The sequence below is a fragment of the Octopus bimaculoides genome, chromosome 26 (genome assembly GCF_046866305.1).
Source record: "Octopus bimaculoides isolate indiv1 chromosome 26, ASM4686630v1, whole genome shotgun sequence".
Taxonomy (NCBI): domain Eukaryota; kingdom Metazoa; phylum Mollusca; class Cephalopoda; order Octopoda; family Octopodidae; genus Octopus; species Octopus bimaculoides.
The window spans coordinates 27,774,724-27,788,282 of NC_142953.1; the positions used below are offsets into that span (position 1 = coordinate 27,774,724).

The 13,559-nt window shown below is 35.1% G+C and overlaps 1 long non-coding RNA gene across 1 annotated transcript in view; it reads left to right on the forward strand.

Moving 5' to 3' along the window:
- Positions 1-13,224, forward strand: part of LOC106884148 (uncharacterized) — a 13,976-nt gene extending 752 nt beyond the window's left edge. The window contains exons 2-3 of the long non-coding RNA XR_001411205.3: positions 8,025-8,121; positions 11,118-13,224. This is a non-coding gene — a long non-coding RNA (uncharacterized LOC106884148). The remainder of the gene's footprint in view (positions 1-8,024; positions 8,122-11,117) is intronic.
- The last annotated feature ends 335 nt before the right edge of the window (positions 13,225-13,559 follow it).

The following is a 13,559-nucleotide window of genomic DNA, read 5'->3' on the forward strand; positions in this document are numbered from 1 at the left end:
ATATCCGCTCATTAAAAATGAAATGTCTTATTTTCTGACGCACTAACTTTGACAGTCGTTAACTCAAATGGGACCTTTGTGATTTGACGGGCAACATTTTTTTATGTAATGTTTTTGGTACCGAAACACTTTCAAACTTCGAATATTTGTATATTTTGTGTTATAGAACAGATAAAAAATTTTGTATTCGAAATTAATTCATGTAAAAAATTGTCGTATTTCGGTAATTTCAGCCAATCACTGACGTCTATTGAGGTGAAAACAATTACGCCGTGGAATATAAACAACGGTGTTACGGGATATTTTCCCTTGAATAAAATTAGTCCCGTTGTTTGTCAACAAAAACTATCCGTTGTCAACAGCAACTATCAGCGGTATATTTTTCGTTTGTCACTGTTATTTATGACATCGTTCGTGCGTTTGTACTGGTTTTACCTTTAGGATTTTAGGGTTAGGGTTCGGGTTTTAGAGTTCGGGTTAGTTTTAGGATTACGGTTAAGGTTATGATTATTTTTGCCATAACCTTAACTCTAACCCCATAACTCATAACCACAACCCTAACCCCTACCCTAACCCCAACCCTAATCCCAACCCTAACCCTAAAACCCTAACCCTAAAACTCGAACCCTAACCCTAAAACCCTAAACCCTTACTAGGGAATAATGATATAATTAAACAGGGAATAACACACTTGACACCGAACAGCAGTAACTGCATTCAGCTGAATAGACGTCAGTGATTGGTTGAAATTACAGAAATACGACAACTTTAACATGAAATAACTTGCGATGTATAATTTTTTGTTAAGAAGGCTAAGAGAAAAAGTTGTTTTGTATGACACATTCTACCAGTGTCCCAAGTTTCAAAGTGTTTCGTTAAGAAAACAAGTGTTGGCCGTCAAATCACAAAGATCCCTCAAATGTTTTATCCTGACAATTCTTGTTTCACAACATCCAATCCATCACTGGAACTGCAAATACCTGTAAAACTTTCCAGAAATTTATCATTTCAATATATCTGACCATACATATATTAAACAAAGCATACCAATTTGCTCATATGCATATATGCATATATATATATATATATATATATATACATACATAAATATATACATACGTATATCCATATATATATATATATACCTAAACACGTACACAGACACAGACACAGACATATATATAGAGAGTAGCACTCAATCAATTAAGACGTAATTTCTCTTTGTGTCAATTTTTCTCCCTCAAGAAATATTAACCTCGTGATTTTCAAAATGCAATTTTAATTTACGAATTTGTAATTTAAATGTGAGCGAATATGGAAACAATTGTAGGCAAGTGTAACTTGAGAATATGTTAATAAATTGATGGTAATCTGTCAAACCTTTCCATTTTCTCTGTTATCATATACTATATTAATTATACCTATATACAGCGAATTGAAACAAACATCTATAAAAATACCCCAGCTCTGTAATGTACTCAATATTGGTGCATATTGAATAATAAACACCAACACTACTACGTAAAACAAGACTCCTGAGAATTTTATCGATAAATAGAATTAAACCGGGGAAGCTTAGATGTAAACACCCCTTTTAAGAAGAATCTATATCCGCACAGTAACCTGGCCTAACAGCCCTTCATGTTTGTTCTCCCTGTTTCATTTTCCCTGTGTTTTCTGTTTGCCACTTAATTCCTCCGCATCACAAATTTTATAATGCGTCCTACCCTAACTCTTCGAAACGCTTAGTTAAGAATAGGGGCAGCTGATGAAGGAAATGTTCTCTATGTGGCCTATCTGTTTTCCTGTGTGTTCCTACAGTTGTCCGAAAAAAGTGTTTTCCGGGCTTTGTTTATATTCTTGTTTTTCATTTTGTCCACGTTTTTTTTTTGTGATGTCCTGTACCCAGATATGCATCTATATATACATGTAGATGTAGGTATGATTATAGGAAATAGCAAATGAAATAGCTAACATTAGCAAAGATATTCAAACCTACACGCATAATTTTAGCAAACACAATACAATAGATGATAGAAGTCCTTTAGTGATTAGCTGGCACCGACATATCGCTAGCATTTAAAAAATGTTACATGAATGTTACCATCATGTGGCTAAAGAATATCCTCGTTTCAAACAGATATTTCCTCAGCCGCCCATTGTAGCCTTTAGACGGAATAAGAATATAAGAGAATTATTGACCTCTATATCTGATTCCAAGAAAACGAACATTGGAGTATCTGCACGCTGTACCTTAAAGAACAACCGCAAGAGAGGTAAGCCCTGTTCATTGTGCAAAACATCAGTGAAGTGAATTCCATCAGAAATCATAAGAGAAATGTTATGATTTATACAGAAGGGGGAACCTGCAAATATTCCCATTTAGTGTACGGTGCAGAATGCACGAAACAACTTGATTTATGTTGGTTGTACAACAGAACAATTAAACAAAAGGTTTAATGTGCACAGATTCGACGTCAGGCACAAGAACAGTAGTTCAACAGAACTTGCTGAACATTTCGTTTCAAGCGGCTGCAATTTTGAAGAAGACTTGAAAGTGCATATTCTCAGAAAATATTCTGAATCGGCTTCACTTTCACTTCTCAGAATGTATGAGAAATATGTCTGCGGGTTATTAACATCACGCCCTGGAGGGAAGAATAAGATTACAGGAGAATATCATCAAATTTATACAAAACTGTTTGATTAAATATTCTTCTTTGTCTCTTTTTCTTTCTTTTGTTTTCTGTCGTCTTCTTTTTTCTGTTTTTTTTTGTCTTTTTCTTTTCGCCTGTTATAAAATTGTAACTTAAAAACTGATGATGTCATTCCATCAACGTATGGACGCTAGTTGCTCTCGTTCATACTTTACGTTTAAATTTCTGTAATTTTGAATTTTCATCACTTCTTAATTTGAACTTGAGAAAGACAGACGTACTGTCGAAATATCGTTCAACTAATAAAAGATCTTACAATCGAATCGCGCTCTTCGTCTTGACTGTTTATCTTTGTGAAGAGTTACGTCAATCCTTTTTAAAATATTATTATTATTATTATTATTATTATTATTATTATTATTATTATTATTATTAATGATTTCCTTTCATTATAACTTTATTTCAGTTGTCTTAGTACCGGTTATCCTCCGGAGGCCAAGGGTAGCAAGGGCACATTTGTTTTGCTATGCATGCTAAAATTATCCCCGCATTTATTCCATTTTAGATGGAGAGTTCTTTCCGTAGTATATGGACTGTACCTATCAAGGTTATTTCTTTTCAATTCACGGAGGTTGGCGTTATCAGGAAGTTGCTTAATATACGTCTCAGCTCCCTTCTTTATCATTTCCTGTGCACCAATTATTACTGGTATTATTGTAAGTACTAAGCTTTATTATCATCATCATCATCATGATCATGATGATGATGTGGATGATGATGATGATGATCATCATCATTTTCATTAGCTTCTTTCAATTCTATTTCCATTTCTTACCGAGTGTCTTCCTGACACCTAGGGCAAAGAAACATATTGCGTACATTAGTAGACCATTAAAACAAGCACACCACATTGTTCATTTACAGAGTCATGTGATAGAGAAAAAGGGGAATAGAGAGAAAAAGGAAAAAATAAAAACTAAAAAATTATACAAATAAAATAGAAGGGGAAAAGGAAAGAAAATTCACAGCGACAACGCTTTTCTCAATAGGTGTAACGTACCAGTTAAGACAATCTTTTACACTTCCTGCATGGATGGTACGTATCATTCTTAAATAATTTTCCGTTCTGTTTTTGATCATTCCAAGTGCTCAATAAGTGGTGTTGTAACCGTCTTGAGATGCCATATCTTTTCGATTTCGATGAGCAGATCTTTATATTTTCTGAGCTTAACAAATTCTTTTGCTGAGATATTATGGTCATAGGGTATGCGTATGTCAATCAATATTGTTATTATTATTACTATTATTATTGTTCAGTAGTTTTATTTTTATAACGTGCTTTCACGTCACTACCGAGCGCAGCTCTGTGCGCCTTGGGTATGTGTTGTGGTTTGCTGTGGTGCTCTTATGGTTACTGTATTGAAAGTGTTTTGCGCAGGATGTGTGCAGTGCCCAGGAGTTCAATTTTCTGTATGTTATATATATTTATTTGTAAGTCCTGGTGTTTTTGTTATGTATTTGTCTGAATATTTTTTTTATTATACCTAAGGCACCTACTATGATAGGAATTGTTTCTGTTTATAGATTCCACATTCGTGTTACCTCTATTTCCAGGTCTTTGTATTTTGAAAGTTTTTCCATTTCTTTTAGAGAAACGTTGTCATCTGCTGGTATTGATACATCAATTAGAAAGCATTTTTTTTCTTCATGATCTTTGACAACTATATCTGGTCTATTTGCCTTAATTTCTCTATTTGTGTGTATTGACATATCCCAGAGTATGGTTGCTTTCTCGTTTTCTGTGACCTCTTCTGGCGTGTGTTTATACCATCTTTTTTCTGTTGTTATTCCATAGTGTTGGCATAGCTTCCAGTGTATATAGGTCCCAGCTCTGTCGTGTCTGTGAATATATTCCTTCTTAGCCAGGACTGGGCAGCCAGAGATAATATGATTTATTGTTTCTTGTCCATCTCCACATATTCTACAGTTACTTGTTATGTTTCTTTTCATTATATGTTTTTGGTAATTTCTGGTGGGGAGGCTCTGGTCTTGTGCATGTAAATGCGATGATTTATATTGTTATCAAATATTTTATATCCATACTGTGCATCATTGAGCAATTTTGAGAGAGATATTAAGGCTAGACAGAAGAGGAGTGGTGATAGTGAGTCACTCTGGAAAATGCCACATGAAATTCTTACATCTCCAGCATTGAGAGATTCATTGTCATTGTTCAACGTCAGTGTGGTTCTCCATGATCTCATACTTACAGATAAAAAGTTTCGCAGAGTAGGGGCTATTTTATACATTTCCAGACGTTTCCTAATCCAGCTTTGTGGTAGGCTATCAAAGGCCTTTTTATAGTCTATCCAGGCTATTGACAAGTTTTTGTGTCGCTTGTGACTATCTTCTAAGATCATCTTATTGATGAGTAGCTGATCTTTACAACCATAAGATCCACGTTTATATCCCTATTGCTCATTAGGGAATATGCTACTTTCTATTAAAAAACTATAGGTATACCCAGTTAGGACGGATGTTAGCGTCTTATACATTGTTGTTAAGCAGGTTATGGGTCGATAATTTTTTGGTTCGTTTGTTTCCTCATTTTTTGGAAGCAGGAATGTTAAACCATTAACTAGCCAAGAGAGCATCAATCTAGGATTTTGCAAAACATCGTTGTAAAGTTTTGTTAGCAGTTCATGGCTCTCTGGGAAGGCATTCAACCAGAAGTTAGGAATTTTATCCTTTCCTGGAGCCTTCCATTTGCTTGACCTCCTGAGAGCAGATCTTATATCTTCTACCTTGACCCCCTCCCACTTTTGCTCCTCTAAGGAGTCTAAGTCCGTAGATATTCTATCAATCCAAGGGGCCTTTTCATTGTGTGTTTTATCTTCTGCCCAGATTTTATTCCAAAATTCCTGCACTTCTTCTTTTGATGGGACAGACTTTATTGTTACTGGTGTTTTCCCTATCTTCCTGTAGAAATTTTTGGGGTTATTTTGGAACATGTTATTATCTCTGAAGAATCTAACACGCTTTTCATACCTTGCTATGCGGGCAGCTTTAGCACATACCTTTTGCTTGATGGTTTCTATGGTGGCATCAATGGCAAATATGGTTTTCATATTATATTTTTTCTTTAGTTATTATGTCTTTGTAGGTTTGATACTCTTGTCAAATTTAAGGTTTTTCAAACATTCTATGTCAGATCTAACTAGCTTAATTTGGTGTTGAATGCGCTCTTGCCAAGAAGGCTTTTTGTGGGAGTGTTGTCGTTTTCTAATCTTTTCACCACATAGAATCGTTGAGATTTTTGCGGCTGCATAGTACAGGTGGTTGAAATCTGTAATATCAACATCAATAAATGAAATTATATCCTTAAGTGTAAAGCGCATTTTACCAATTATTTTCAGGTTTTGGTTAGAATTGCGAATCTTTGGGAGAGTGTCACGTCCATTCATACTGGTTTCTTTAATTTTCAGCCATTCAATCATGATTTGATTTTTTAGATCATGTAGTTCTTTTGCGTCGATTTCTGTATGACTTTCTTCATCTATTTGATTTTCACCTGCCTTAGTGTTTATGGTTGGTTCAGAGAGTATTTCACTTTGCCTATCAGTTACATTAATTCTTTCAATCATTACTGTATTTTCATCAGCCTTGGGCTGGTTTATAATTATTTCCTCTGTAGTATCTTTTTTAGCTGCAGTTTCATTCTTTTTATCCCTTACTGCTTGTTTAATTTGGTCAATCTCTACTTCGGTTAGTAATTTTTTTTTCATTATGTTTCTTCTTACGTTGGCAAGTTTGTTACTGTCTATGTAGGTTCTTACTTCAAGGTGCTTCTGTCTCCAGTTTAAGTAGGTTTGTACAGTATTCGATTTATTTGTGGGGAAATATATGGCATGGTAGAAGGCCGTAAAAACTTTATTATCTTCCCTAGACCATTTTTCATTCTTTTCTTTTGGTTGTTTGGAATATTCCGGTTGTGGGGTACTTCCAGCTCCTGTGTGTCCAGTAGCAGATTTCTCGCTCGAATCTGGTTCATCATCCGAGTACGTGGGCCTTTATAATACGGTCGATGACCATTCCGGTTTGTATTTTGTTTTGTTAACAGTGAGGCATAACAAGCTTCGACGTTGACGCTAGGGAAAGGATCTGTCTGTTTAGGGTTAATTTTTTGAGACAACACCGTCTCCGAGCTCTCGTGACGTAGCTTCTTAAGGCTAGCAGATCTATATCGAGTACGTGGCCCTTTGTGATTCGGTCGACGACCAATCTGGTTTGTAATCTGCTTTGTTATCATTGAGGCATGACGAGCTTTGGCGTTGAAATTAGGGGACTGATTTGTCTGTTTAGGGTCAATGTTTTGAGACAACACCGTCACCGAGTTCTCAGCATGTAAACATTGCTCATAGCGTACTTTCTTAAGGCTAGCAGATCGGTATTCGTCTGTATTTTTTTGTTGATAGATTTATCTCCGGGCATAGTGTATTTTTTTGTTTTCATTCTTTTTTGTGGCGTTTTAAACTTATGGATGGTTCACTATGTCTGTTTTTGTTCACAAAATGAAACTAAATAAAGAAGAAAAAGAGTTTTGTTTTTGCTTCGTTTGCGAAACGTGTTTTCGTATGCTTGAGTGTGTCCTGTGAATTTCACGTAATTGTGTAAACATTAAGATGCATGTGTAGTTCTATAGGTATCAAAACGTATATATCATTGTGTAGACGTTCGAGTGTATGCGTAATTATTCAATATACGTACTTACTATTTTGTTCCATTTCTTTTTTATAGTTTGTAAACTTTCCGGTGTTGGTTTTGCGTGTGTTTTCGCACGTGTTTCACTGAGACATCGTGCAAAGGAGAACCTGTGCTTTGTATGGCAGTAAAATTTCATTTTTTGAAAATTATCTTCGTTAAAAGACCGCTTCCTTCGAATCTTCCACCGGTTCTTTTGCCTAATTCCATCGATGTTATTGGATTAGATTTGTTTTTGTATAGGGAGCCCGGTGTAGCACATCCATGTTGTTATTCAGCCCGGTGCTCTTATTCATCCCGGTGCTCTTATTATTATTATTATTATTATTATTATTATTATTATTATTATTATTATTATTATTATTATTATTATTATTATTATTATTATCTTTATTATTATTATTATTATCATCATCATCATTATTATTATCATCATCATTATTATTATCATCATCATCATCATCATCATCATTATTATCATCATCATCATCATCATCATCATCATCATCATCATCATCATCATCATCATCATCATCATTATTATTATTATTATTATTATTATTATTATTATTATTATTATTATTATTATTATTATTATTTTGTTAGATATGGAAGAAGACCATACTTATATTTCAAAGAACTTGGTATTCCCGGTCCCAAACCTACTTGTTTTTTGGGAAACTCACATGAAATAGGAAAGCGGGTAAATTTATGTTAAATATCTTCTGAAACCGGACTTCTTAAATTGCATCTTTTGTTTTCTTGTGATTTTAAAATCATTAACTTGTGAGCATGTGTATTTGTGTCTGTGCTTGTGCCCCACCATCGCCTGACAACTGCTGTCGGACTGTTTCTCTTCTCGTATCCTAACAGTTCGCCATAAGAAACCCATAGAATAAATACCAGGCTGAAAATAAAAATAAGGTCGAACGGTTTGACAAAATCATTAAAGCTCTTTCCTAGACATGGCGGCAATTCAACAACTGAAGCAAGCAAAACAGGCATTATGACCTATCTTATGAGAAAACAGGAATTATGACCTATGTTATGAAAGTAACCCGTTATTTCAAAACTCTCTTATCCCGGCGATCACTGGAGTGATCATCAAAGTTACAAGTGACGTTGGTTTTATTTCCTCAAAAATGCGGAATTGCAATGGGAATGAAAGTAGCTCCAGTTCTTGCGAATCTAATAATGGGCGATTTTGAATTCACCGTATATGAAGTATAACTGCAAAAATATGGATATCCATTTCACCATTATATAAGAGAAAACTGGAAAAATACCTGGATGACTGCTTTATCATTTGGAAGGATACCATTGATAATTTTTTAGAATTCAGCTCAAAACTAAATAATATAAGCTCTAACATTCAATTCACAATGGAATGTAGCAAAGAACAACTTCCTTTTTTGGATATTATGATAAAAAAGTGGCTAACCAAATTATAACTGACATCCATCATAGACCATCGGACACAAAGCGATATCTCCTGTTTAGGTCATGCCACCCGAAACATCAAAATAAATATCTCCTTTAATTTAGTAAAAAGGATTTGCACAATAGTATCTGATAGAACTACATGGGACCTTCGTCTGCATGACCTGAAAACAACATTGACTGAAAGACAATAGCACCCTCACTAATAGACGATGGAATTAAGCGTGCTAACAGATTAGACATAAAACACTAAGGGCAACGTAACGTATCACCACACCTCATCTCAAAACACTACTATATATATCAACTCACAACCTTAAAAACAATGAGACATACAACACTATTGTGCAAAATCTACCTATGCTCACTAGAGATCCAAATATTCTGGAAACATAAATTCATCAAACGCAAAAAGCAACATAAATCGCTAAAGACACTTCTAACAGATGCATAGCTTTATACAACAGCCAAAAAACCAACAGTTAAAAATGTGGATGTCCAAACTGTGGAACATGCCCCAACCTACTTGAAGGCTCGGAATTCCTTTTCAAACAAGGCAAGAAGTTCACAATTAAAACCAAGTTCACTTGTGCCTCCGAGAATCTGATTTATCTTATAACTTGCTTAGGTTGTGGATATAACTATATAGGACAGACGAATGTACACTGAGACGTAGAACCACTGTACATAAAGAACAGATCCGATTCCCACAATACAGACAAATTACTTTGAGTGAACACATAGAGAGATGTGCAGGTAATATCCAACCAAATTTCACAGCTTTCCCCATCTACCAATGCAAAGAAAAATGTCTATACAAGAACGTATAAATAAAGAACACGCCTAAATATGCACGCATAACCAACTTTGATCTTAATTAATGAATACATACCCATCACTATGCATATTTCTCCTCACTATATTAGCTTTCCAATGTTTGGATATATCTTCTCCTCCCCGAAATATGAAAAATTACCTCCCCTTAGATTCTTCTACTTGTTGAGTCAATCCTTCATAAACTTCTCCCCGCACAACATGGACTAAAATTTTTATAACAACATACGAAATTACAATAATTTCAATGTCATGATTAGCAAAAGCAAACCCGTCGACAAACACAGTGCGTGCATTTTTCTTCTAGTTTTACATATATTTTTGCCTGATACACATATATTCTTTTATTCTTTAGTCGAACAAATCGACTCCAGGACTTATTCTTTGTAAGCCTAGTACCTATTCTATCAGTCTCTTTTGCCGAACCGGTAAGTTAAGGCGACGTAAACACACCAGCATCGGTTGTCAAGCGATGGTGGGGGGCGGGACAAACACAGACATGCAAACACTCATATATATATATATATATATATATATATACATATATATATATATATATATATATATATATATATATATATATATATATATATATATATATATATATATATATATATATATATATATATATATACGACGGGCTTCTTTCAGTTTCCGGCTACCAAATCCACTCACAAGCCTTTGGTTGGCCTGAAGCTATAGTAGAAGACACATGCCCAAGGTGCCATGCAGTAGGACTGAACCTGGAATCATGTGTCTGGTAAGCAAGCTACTTACCACACAGCCACTCCTGTGTCTATGTATCGATTTAAATTTCTTTTCTATTTGAAAATTGGTTATGAAACACGTGTAATCTTTTTATTATATTTATCTTATGATATTTACTTTACTTTATATTATACTCATTTATTGTGCTTTTAATTATTAATTTTTCTATATGTGATAGTGGATTTTCATCGATGAGTTCTTGAAAATTGGTTATTTTCCCTAAAACTATATATTTTATATATACTTTATCTATAAGACTCAATTTAATTTTTTATTTTTTATAAATTGATTTTAATTGAGTTTTTACCTGTAATTTTGGATTTTGTCCCTAATATTATTATATATATATATATATATATAATTCACCGTCACTAAAAGTGGCAAAGGTTGAAGTGCGTATCAACATTGCTAGAAATAGGAGTAAAAACTACTTAGTCACAAAACGTCACATGTTCTATTTTGTGGCGGCTAAGAAATTTTTGACTCCTATTTCTAGCAATGCTCGTTCTCCTTGGTTACCTTTAGTAACCGTGAATTATTTCCTTTTTGTCTTGAAATTGCTTCCGCCCATCTTTGTTATTTATATATATATATAAGACAATACAAGTGTTACTAATAGTTTCATATATGTAGAAATTTCTCAAACATATTTATCAGGCACAATCCACATATCATAACGAACTGACAAAATTAAATAGGAGAAGAAACGAGAAAAAGCTGAGAAGGCAGTATATAGAAAAAGAAGAAGGTTAAAAAAATGGAAAATCAATAATGGAAAACGAAAAGGTAAAAGCTAAAATGTTAAAAGTAAAATGTAGAAAAGGTTAAAGAGTTATCTTCCTTAGACCTTAACCGGAAAGATATCGACAAGTTAATCAGGTGTCGGTGGACTTTTCCAATTCCTCTGCAGGAGTGGCTGTGTGGTAAGTAGCTTGCTTACCAACCACATGGTTCCGGGTCAGTCCAATTGCGTGGCACCTTGGGCAAGTGTCATCTACTATAGCCTCGGGCCGACCAAAAGCCTTGTGAGTGGATATTTGGTAGACGGAAACTGAAAGAAGCCCGTCGTATATATATATATATATATATATACTTGTGTGTGTGTGTGTGTGTGTGTGTGTGTGTGTGTGTGTGTGTCATCCAATCATCACTTGACAACCAATGGCAGTGTGTCTACCTTACTGTAACTTAGCGGTTCGGCAAAAGAGACCTATGGAATAAGTGCTAGGTTTACAAAGAATAATTCCTGGGGTCGATTTGCTCCACTAAAGGCGGTGCTCCAGCAGGGCCGCAGTCATGATTGAAACAAATAAAAGAATACATTTGATTGCAACCGCTGAATGTTTCAGACCTAGAGTTCAGTAGAGAGTTAGAGAACTTAGATCTGAACAGGATCTAAGCTCTTTCGGCTGAACATAGCCTACATATAGTCGATCCATTAACATAAGATATGGATTTCTCAATTATTTTCCACTTAATCACATGTAGTGTTTCGTTATCTTTCAAACCCCATAAATACCAAACCAACTTCGTAGCTTTGCTTTTGTCCTTATATCGGAAGGAGGCTATGTGACTGGCATAACGATTTTTAAATTCTCCTTCACACGAACCAATATAGGTCATCTTACCTGTTGCAGTGTGTACCTATTCTGTCGGTCTCCTTCGTCGAGCCGCTAATTTACGGACACGCAAAACATACCAAAACCGGTTGTCAAGCAGTGGTGGGGGAAGAACTGACACAAAGATACACGTACGCATATATATATATATATATATATATATATATATATATAGAGAGAGAGAGAGAGAGAGAGAGAGAGAGAGAGAGAGAGACACACACACACACATATACGACGGGCTTCTTTCAGTTTCTGTTTTCCAAATCCACTCACAAGGCTTTGGTTGGCCCGCGGCTATAGTACGAGGCACTTGCCCAAGATGCCATGCTGTGGGACTGAACCCGAAGTCCATGTGATAGAGAAGTAAGCTTCTTACTACACAGCCACACCTGTGTGTGTATACACACGCACATGCAAGCACGCTCAAACACACTCACACACATACACATACACACACACTTTATTAGCTTACAGATATTTCTGCTATGCGATGCAATGCACTCAGTTGCCTACTTGTCGCAAGATTGCGCTTACAATTCCTAAACCATTGCGTTGCGTTCTTGAGCAAGACACTTCATCTCGAGTCGCTCTGTGATCATTTTGACACTTGACGTATAGTACACCGTTCACCGACATATATATATATATATATATAGTGTATGCATATATATGTACATGTATGTATATACGTTCATCCACATGTACATATAGATACATAACTGGGTACATGACGTGGCAAAAGAACAAGGAGAGTTCGAGACATACACACTTCACGTCTGGCTGTACAGCCCTTTTGTTTGTTTATTTCACCGTTTCGTTTTCCTGTCTTGTTTTCAGTCCGCCACTACCCTCCACGAAAACAATTTAATTTCTGTTCGTGGGAAGAACCATTTTAACGATGCGTACTGCCTTAATTCTTCGAAACGCCGGAGTTTTAATGGTGGCAGCTGATGAAGGGGATGTTTCTATGTGGCCTGCTTGTTTGTTGCACCTTGTTTACCTTTTTTGTCCTTGTTCTTTTGCCACGTCATGTACCCAGTTATGTATCTATATGTACATGTGGATGAACGTATATACATACATGTACATATATATGCATATACTCATATATTGTTTGTATCACGACAGAACGCACGTGTTACGTTTATACAGTAAGTTTTTAACTATATATATATATATATATATATATATATATATATATATATATATATATATCGGGAAAAGCTAAGTTGAAAAACTTTTTTCCCACGTGGTGAATTGTACTGAAAAATATAAAGTGAATGAAAATGCACAGAATGTTTTTATATGTTTTTATGAATATTTACATACACAACCGGTTTCACTTCAAAGGCGTGATGATGTTTTTCATATCAGATCCGCCCAAATTCGGCTCCGTCGCTTCTAAACAAACCTATGTAATCATATCACAGTTTAAACTTTTCTTGAACTTCAATGAATAATTTCAAATTGAACTTTTAGG